General features: G+C 43.7%; 1 pseudogene; it reads right to left on the bottom strand.

The window, feature by feature from the left end:
- Positions 1-508: 508 nt before the first annotated feature.
- LOC140720885 (uncharacterized) overlaps positions 509-9,757 on the bottom strand; it is a 32,061-nt pseudogene continuing 22,812 nt past the window's right edge.

Raw genomic sequence — 9,757 nt, 5'->3', positions numbered from 1 at the left:
ACTGCTCAAGCTCACTAGGTTTACTTTCAGGAAAAACCTCCAACTCCTCCACTTTAAACACACCATCAAATTCATAATGTTCAGCTATTAGGCTCTGCAACTGTGCCCTCCTCATTGTCAATTTCACCTTAGCAAGTTTTAACCTTCTAGCAAAGCTCAACAACTCAATTCTTCTGGCGTCCTCTAATGCCTCAGAGGTTGGTTATTCCAGACATCTATCAGCATCCATTGTTGCTGATTTTCCACACACAAATAAATCAAAAGGGATGAAATTGATAATTAATCAATATGCCCCAAAATCTGTTCATATCCAGGACACAGGCCCCAATTTTGTTACGAATCACAACGTTTTACAAACGAACCAGCAGCAATAGACTATACCTGGAGTCTGTTTTTGATGTTAAAACTATCTTTATTAGAACCTACTAGTAATTTAGTAACTTAAGTAAGATAAAAGTTAACAGTGTTATCTGTATATACGTGTGTAAATAAAACTCCCGAACTATTGAGCTCGGGGGAAACAAGGCTTGGAGTCTTGAGGTGGTAAAGTATGAAAGTTCAGTTCAATCACGGAATAGGTGACGAGAGAGATATTTGTAATCCAGGGTAAATGTTGAGAGAAGGCAATTATGTCGGATTCCACAGGTTCCATGGTGGTAAAACGAGAGAACAGTCACTGTAGATTTTATTTGTTGTCTTTCCAAACCCACATACGATTTATCACCGAAAGTGACTTGTCACAAGGGGATTCGTCTTCAAAAGAATTACCACACCACATCCAGGCAAGGGTTAACAAATCAGTGGTCTTTACAGGATACCCAAAATCAGATCCATTCCTATGGATCAAACGATGTGACAACCGCACATTCGATGTACGGTGAATCGATAAATAATCCACCCTTGTGGGCATAGGTAAGTTCCAAACAGTGACCCTTGGCCACTAGTTCACTTGTTTCAATCCTTCCATTTTGCCTCCTTCATCTCCGTCTGTCTCTGAGTGTCTGTGTCCTTGGTTAAAACTATACAAGCTGTGAGCGATGTAAACAAGCTGCAAGTCAGACTGATTCACCTTCTTAATCTCTCTCTCTTAAAATGACAGTCCATAGCAAATGAAACTTAGGGAATCATAACTATGGCCACTCCCCATTGTGAACTGACTGGTGAGCCAGTAGTTGGGGCGACTGAGTGAATCCCTTCCCACAGACTGAGCAGGTGAATGGCTTCTCCCCAGTGTGAACTCGCTGATGACTCTGTAGGTGGGATAACCGAGTGAATCTCTTCCCACATTCTGAGCAGGTGAACGGCTTCTCCCCAGTGTGAACTCGCTGATGATTCTGTAGGTTGAATGACCGAGTGAATCTCTTCCCACAGACTGAGCAGGTGAATGGCTTCTCCCCAGTGTGAACTTGCTGATGTTTCTGTTGGGTGGATGAATCAGTGAATCCCTTCCCACAGACTGAGCAGGTGAACGGCTTCTCCCCAGTGTGAATTCTTTGATGAATCTGCAGGTGGGCTGACTGAGTGAATCCCTTCCCACATTCTGAGCAGGTGAAGGGCCTCTCCCCAGTGTGAACTCGCTGATGATTCTGTATGTTGGTTGATTGACTGAATCTCTTCCCACAGACTGAGCAGGTGAACGGCTTCTCCCCAGTGTGAACTCGCTGATGTCTCTGTAGGTTGGATAAGTGAGTGAAGCACTTCCCACAGGCTGAGCAAGTGAACGGCCTCTCCCCAGTATGAACTCGCTGGTGACTCTGTAGGTGGGATGACTGAGTAAATCCCTTCCCACAGACTGAGCAGGTGAATGGCTCTTCCCCAGTGTGAACTCGCTGATGTACCTGCAGGGTGGATGAATGAGTGAATCTCTTCCCACATTCTGAGCAGGTGAACGGCCTCTCCCCAGTGTGAACTCGCTGGTGTCTCTGTAGTTGGGACGACTCAGTGAATCTCTTCCCACATTCTGAGCAGCTGAATGGCTTCTCCCCAGTGTGAACTCGCTGGTGTTTCTGTAGGCTGGTTGAATCAGCGAAACTCCTCCCACATTCTGAGCAGGTGAATGGCTTCTCCCCAGTGTGAACTCGCTGATGTCTCTGCAAGTGGGCTGACTGAGTGAATCCCTTCCCACATTCTGAGCAGGTGAACAGCTTCTCCCCAGTGTGAACTCGCTGATGTCTCTGTAGGTGGGATGACACAGTGAATCCCTTCCCACATTCTGAGCAGGTGAATGGCTTCTCCCCAGTGTGAACTCGCTGATGACTCTGTAGGTGGGATGACACAGTGAATCCCTTCCCACATTCTGAACAGGTGAACGGCTTCTCCCCAGTGTGAACTCGCTGATGACTCTTTAGGTGGGATGACACAGTGAATCTCTTCCCACATTCTGAGCAAGTGAACGGCTGCTCCCTGGTGTGAATTCGCTGGTGAGCCATTAGGTCAGATGACTGAGTGAATCCTTTCCCCAATAATACAGCAGCTGACCAGCCTCTGTCCAGTGTGGTGTGAACTGACTGGTGTGTCCCAGGAGGGAAAACTGAATGAATCCTTTCTCACACACAGAACAGGTGAATGGCCTTGCCTAGCGTGAACTTGCTGATGTACCTTCAGTTGAGATGACCGAGTGAATCACTCCCCACAGTCTGAGCAGCAAGGATGGTCGATTGAATCCCTTGCTCCACTTCTTGAATATCTAGACAGAGACAATAAAACTGGCGTGTCGTGTTTAAGCTTCCTGGAGACAAATTCCTTCTCGGTTTTAACCTGTAAAAGGATTTACAAAAACCATCAATGGGTTTAGGGCATTTCAGATGAGATTACATGATTTGCCAAGGTTTGATCTGGTATCACACCATTACAGTGTGGTTCAACCCAAGCTGGACAGAGATATATTATCTCCTGACTGGGCAGAGTGCTGGTATGTGGAATGACCATCAATTCTCTGATGCTCTTCCTGTCTCCATACGAATGGGACATTTCTGCCATCTCCAATTTGTACCCTCGCTCAGTTTGTCTCTCTCCATTGGTATTATTCCCTGTTCCTGCTGAGCTGCATGGGTGCCTGGCCCCACAGTAACTGAAACAGTATCACATAAATTGTTTTTCTTGACGTGCAACTGGGATGTTCTTTTATGTATTATTAACTTAAAGTGCCACAGTTTTAATGCCAGATAAAAAATTCCTGCTGAGATGAATTGTTGGTCCACACGTCTGATAAAAGTACTTAGAGAGAATGTTTGTATTATTTCAGGTTCTTGTCACAGTCATAGAAAATTAAAACACTGAAACAGGCCCTTTAGGCCATCTAGTTTATGCAGAACTATTTAAATTGCCCACTCCCATACCCTTACCATCCAGGTACCTACACGAACCTCTTAAATGTTGAAATCGAGCTTGCATGCGCCACTTGTGCTGGCTGCTCATTCCACACCCAGATGACTGTCTGTGTGAAGAAGTTTCCCCTCCTGTTCCCCTTAACGTTTCACCTTTCACCCTTAACCCATGGCCTCTGGTTGTAGTCCCATCCCATCTCAGTGGAGAAAGCCAGCTTGCATTTACACTATCTATGCCACTCTATCAAAATCAAATCTCCCATCAATCTTCTACATTCCAACAAATAAAGTCCTGATCTGTTCAATCTTTCATTAAAACCCAAGTCCTCCAGACCTGGGAACATCCTTCTGAATTTTCTCTGAACTCTCTAAACCTCTTTTACATCTTTCCTGTAGGCAGGTGACCAAAACTGCACACAATACTCCAAATTAGGCCTCACCAATGTCTTCTGCAAGTGAACATAAAATCCATCTATTGTCAGTACTTTAGTTCATGAAGGCCAATGGGCTAAAATCTTTTTTTCTATCACTATCTAACTGTAATACCACTTTCAGTGAATTAAGGGCTTGTATTCCCAGGACCCTTTCTTCTACAACACTCCTCCGTGCCCGATCAGTCACTGTGAAAGACCTCCCTTGGTAGGTCAGACCAAAGTGCAACACCTCACACGTGTCTCCATTAAATTCCATTTTCCATTTCTCAAACCATTTTCCCAGCTGGTGCAGATCGCACTGCAAGCCATGATAATCTTCCTCACTGTCCACTACACCACCAGTCTTGGTGTCATCCACAAATTTGCAGATCCTGTTAACCACACTATCATCCAGATTACTGATATAGATGACAAACAACAACTGATCCAGCGCTGATCCCTGTGCAACCACTAGTCAGAGGCCTCCAGTCAGAGAGGCAACCACCTGCTACCACACTCTGGCTTCTCCCAAAGACAGTGTCTCATCCGATTTACTATCTCATCTTGAACGCTGAGTGACTGAACCTTCTTGACCAACCTCCCATATGAGACTTTGTCAAGTGCCTTGCTAAAGTCCATGTAGACAACATCCACTGCCTTGCCTTCATCCACTTCCCTGATAACTTCCTCAAGAGACTCTGTGAGACTGGTTAGACATGACCTACCATGCACAAAGCCATGCTGTCTATACTTAATCAGTCCACATCTATCCAAATACTTATATATCCGGTTCCTGCACATAATAACGTTCCAAGGACTTTCCTACTAGTGATGTCAAGCTCACCAATGTACAATTTCTCAGTTTATTTTTTACAGCCTTTCTTGAACAGCAGAACAACATCGGCTGTCCTCCAATCCTCCAGTACATCACCTGTCACTTACGATTATTTAAATATCTATGCTTGTGCCCTGACAATTTCTGCACTTGTCCTCCGCAGGATCCTGGGGAACAACTTATCAGGCCCTGGGGATTGATCCACACTAACTTGCCGAAAGACAGCGAACACCACCACCTCTGTAATCTGTACAGGGTCCATGAAGTTGATGCTGCTTTACCTCACTTCTACAGACTCTGTGTCCATCTCCTGAGTCAACATGGATGCAAAAAAAATCTCCCACATCTATTTTGTCTCCTCATATGGATTACCATTCTGATCTTGCAGAGGATTAATTTTTTTTTCCATTGCAATCTTTTCGCTCTTAACATATCTGCAGAATCGCTGAGGATTCTCATTCACCTTGTCTGCTGGGGCAAATTCATGCCTTCTTTTATTTCTTTCATAAGTGCTCATTTGAATTTCCTGTATTTCATAAGTACCCCATTTGTTCCTATCTGCCTGTATCTGGTATGCACCTGCTTTTTATTGATCTGGGAGAGGAAAGCCAAAGGGGTGATAGAGCTCAATGCTGGGAGGTTGGAGTGGTTGGGGGTGGGGGAGGTTAAACTAAAGTTGTAGGGGGAATGGGAGCCTGAATAACAGAACAGAGAGTGGAGAGGTTGTGGAGACAGATGTTGTTCAGTCCTCAGACAAAGTCAGGAATGAAAAAATTGAGCATGGTGCAGTGAATATGCTGAGCCCTGTATATTTCAATACAAGGAGCAGCATAGGAAAGGCGGATGTGTTCAGGGTATGGATCAACACCTGGAATTATGACACTAGGATCTGGCAACTGTGGACTGGGACAGGCTGCTTTATGGCAAAGGTGTGCTTGTTAAATGGGAGGCCTTCAAAGCAAAATTTTGAAAGTACAAAGTGTGTATCTCCTTGTCAGAATAAAAGGTAAAGATTTATTTATTTTATTTCTTATGTGTTCTCTTGCATTTCTTATACTCCATAAGAAACTGCCTGCCTATCCCTGTTATGCAATTCCATTTTGTGCTTCACCAGGGTCTCAATATCTCTTGGAAAAAAAAGGTTCCCTACAGTTTCTAAGAAATGCAAGAGGACACATAAGACATAAATCAGGTTGGCTAAAAGAAGGCATGAAGTTGCTGTCACAGAAAAGGTGAAGGATAATCCTCAGGGATTCTAGTGATAGATTAAGAGCAAAAGGATTGCAAGGCACAAAGTTGGTCCTCTGGAAGACCGGAATGGCAATCCATGTGTGGAAACAAAGCAGATGGGGGAGATCTTAAATATTTTTTCATCTCTATCTACTCTGGAGATGGACAAAGGGTCTATGGGAGTGTAGAAAAGCGGCATTAAAATCGTGGACCCTGTACAGTTTAAAGAAGAGAAGTTATTTTGCTGTTCAACATTGAACACCATACATAGAAATCTACAGCCTATTCCTGGCCATTCAGCCTACAATGTTGTACCAACCATGTAGCTTACCCTAGAAACTGTCCAGATTTCCAATAGTGCATAGCCCTCTATTTTTCTAAGCTCCACGTACCTATCTAACAGGCTGTTAAAAGACCCTATTATATCTGCCTCGACCACCGCAACTGGCAGTGGATTTCATGCACGCACCACTCTCTGTATAGAAAAACTTACCACTGACAACCCTTTGGTATCTATTTCCAAGCATCTTAAATCTATGTCCCTTCATGTTAACCATTTCAGCCCTGTGGAAAAAACCTCTGGCTATCCACACATTCAATACCACTCATCATCTTATACGCCTAAAAAAGGCTTTAAATATAAGCACAGAAATTATACATTGCTTTGAGGATTTGTTAGAAGTATAGAAAATCATGAGGGTATAGATAGGGTAAATGCAAGAAACTTTTTCCACTGAGGTTGGGTGGGATGGCAACCAGAGGTCATGGGTAAGTGGGGAAGGTGAAAATTTAATGGGAACATTTGGAAAAGCTCTTTACTGAAATGGTCGTGAGAGTCTGAAATGAGATGCCAACATTGGTGCTGAATATGAGCTCGGTTTCACAATTCAGAGAAGTTTGATAGGTACCTGAATGGTAGAGGTATGAAGGGCGATGGTCCCAGTGCAGGTAGTTGCATTAGACAGCTTAAATGCTTTTTTCAGCATTGACTGCATGGGCCAAATAGCCCATTTCTGTACTGAACTTCTCCATGTTTCTATGACAGAGAAGCTGTCCAAACTTGCTAGGAAGGAAAAGTTAGGAGTGACAATGGAGCAGCAATGGCTGGAGTTTCTGGAGCTGGGAGCTGAGTGATCGATACATCCCAAAGGAGTAGAAGCATTAGAAAGGCAGGAGGACACAACTGTGGTTAAAATGAGAAGCCAAAGCCAACATAAAAGCCAAAGAGAGGGCAAACAAAAGAGCAAAAACTATTCAGAAACTTTTAGAAACCAACAGAAGACAACAAAAAAAAAGTCAGATGAGCTCAGTGAGTGCAATTATGATTAGTCATCCTTAATGGGTCTTGGTAGCACCCAACAGTCTGAGACATGTCGAGGAACAAAATATCCGGGGCCTCAATATCTCTTGAAACCCAAGGTTCACTGTACCAGTTACCTTTCAGCTTTTATTTTGGCAGGCACATACACATTCTACACCCTCAAAATTTCACTTTTGAAGGCCTCCCACTTGCAAGTACTCCGCTGCCAGGAAACAGCCTGTCTCAAACCACACTTGTCATAATCTTTCTGATACTATCAAAATTGACCTCTCTCCAATTTAGACTCTCAACCCGTGGTCCAGACCTCTCTTTTTCCATATTTACTTTGAATCTCATGGCATTATAATCAGGAATTTCTGTCACCACCCTGGATCATTTCCCAAAAGCTTATTGCACACTTCTACACCGGAGGTTTTATGTACTGATTAAGGCACATTTGACAAACTCTACCCCATTTAGTCCTTCTACAGTATGGGAGGCCCAGTCAGTATATGGAAAGTTAACATCACTTACTGAATCAACATTTGTTAATTGGCATGGTCTGCGATCTCTCTACAAATTTGTTCCTCTAAATCCCTCAGACTGTTGGGTGTAAACAAGCCCCTATAATGGCTACAATATCATAATTCCCTGTCCTGAGCTCATCTGGCTTTCCTACGATGCTTGCATTGTGATATACACAGCTCAGCACATTCATCACACTATGCTCAACCATTTGATTGCTGACTCTGTCTGCGGTCTGAACAACATCTGACTGGTGTCAAGAAAACAAACTCTCCCTCGTTGTCACACAAAAACAAATGAGCTGATTGTGGACGACAGGAGGAATGGAGACAGGATAACCCCTATTGACATCAATGGATCTGCGGTTAAGAAGGTGAACAGCTTTAAGTTCCTCGGCATAAACGTCACCAATCATCTCACATGGTCTGTATGTACCGGCTGTGTTGTGAAAAGAGCATAGCAGCACCTCTTTCACCTCAGATGTCTCTTTAACCTAAGGACTTTCTAGAGGAACACAATTGAGAGCATCCTGACTGGCTGCATAACTGCCTGGTATGGGAAGTGTCCTTCCCTTAATTGCAGGAAACGGCAGAGAGTGGTGCAGACAGCCCATCGCATCTGTAGATGTGAAATCCTCACACTATTCAGGACATTTACACAGACAGGTGTGTAAAAAGAGCCCAAAGGATATTAGGGTCCCAATTCACCACAACCACAAACTGTTCCTGCTGCTACCATCCAGGAAACGGTACCACAGCAAAAGGACCAACAGCTCCCGGGACATCATCTTCCACCAGGCCATCAGACTGATTAATTCATGCAGATACAATTGCATTTCTATGTTATATTGACTGTCCTATGTACAAACTATCTATTATAAATTACTATAAATTACACATTGCACATTTAGAAGGAGATGTAATGTAAAGTTTTCTACCCCTCATGTTTATGAAGTATTTATGTAATAAAGTCAATTCAATTCCATTCACCCTCTTCACTATCTGTTCTGTCATTGTGGCTCTCATTCTCTCTACAACTTATTTTAACCATATCACCCCCACCACCACGCTACATCTAGCAAGCCTAAGATATTGGTCGCCTTTTGTTCTGTCCGGCTAAATAACGAATCCCCTATCACCCCTTTGATTTTCCTCTGCCAGGTAATTCCCCCGACAACGCTTTCTAGAGGTCTACCTGTTGTTGTGGGGGATGGCCACAAGATTATTCAATGATGGCCATTTAACCTCATTCCCCTTCCTGACTCTCACCCAGTTTCCTGTGTCCTGCACCTTGGGTGTAACTCACCTCACTTCATGTCACATCCATCACCACATCCAACCGCCGGATGATCCGGAATTCGTCTACTTCAAGTTCCAACACCTTAAAGTGCCGGGTTACAAGCTGCAGCTGGATGCACATCTTCTAGGTGAGGGTATTGGGGACACTGGAGGTCTCCCCTCCTTCCCTCCAATATCTCCTCTAATTTGTAATAACCAGTGTGCACATACATCTTGTACTGTGAATTTTGTAGCCAGTGACAACATGTGCACAGTGAATTTTATACAGAGAGGTATTTATCTTAACAGCTAGCAAATCACTGTCGATAGGAACTTTGATCTCCTCTGGCTTCAATCCAGTTCACCTGCACTCTCACACAACCTATGTAGCAGACCTGTAACCAGTAATGAAGGATTTTCTCACCAAAGCTTTTGCATATTGTCCATATGTGGTTTGCTTGCCAAATTATGTTTAAAAAGTCAGATTTCCAAATATCACTCCACTTCTTCCCACTTGCAAATTCTCCAGCAACTTTTGCATCACTACAATGCACACAGGTATCACCAGTTTCTGTATTTTACATAAATATCTTCCCTGAAGTCTCCCCCAAGTGACTGACAGTGATGGTAATGGCAATGAATATGAAGGGAAGGGCAGTAGTCTGTCTCATTGGAGTCTGGCACATTTGTGATGTGAAAGCTACTTGTTGCCCAGGACAAAGGTGTTTGATATCATTACGGACCCAGAGAGAATGGGACAAAACATATTCTCACCGGTAGAAAAGTCCAGAACAAGAACACACACAAAATGCTGGAGGAACTCAGCAGGCCAGGCAGCATCTATGGAAACG

Source organism: Hemitrygon akajei, unplaced genomic scaffold (assembly GCF_048418815.1).
Source record: "Hemitrygon akajei unplaced genomic scaffold, sHemAka1.3 Scf000048, whole genome shotgun sequence".
NCBI lineage: Eukaryota > Metazoa > Chordata > Chondrichthyes > Myliobatiformes > Dasyatidae > Hemitrygon > Hemitrygon akajei.
This window is presented reverse-complemented; position numbering and strand designations above follow the sequence as displayed.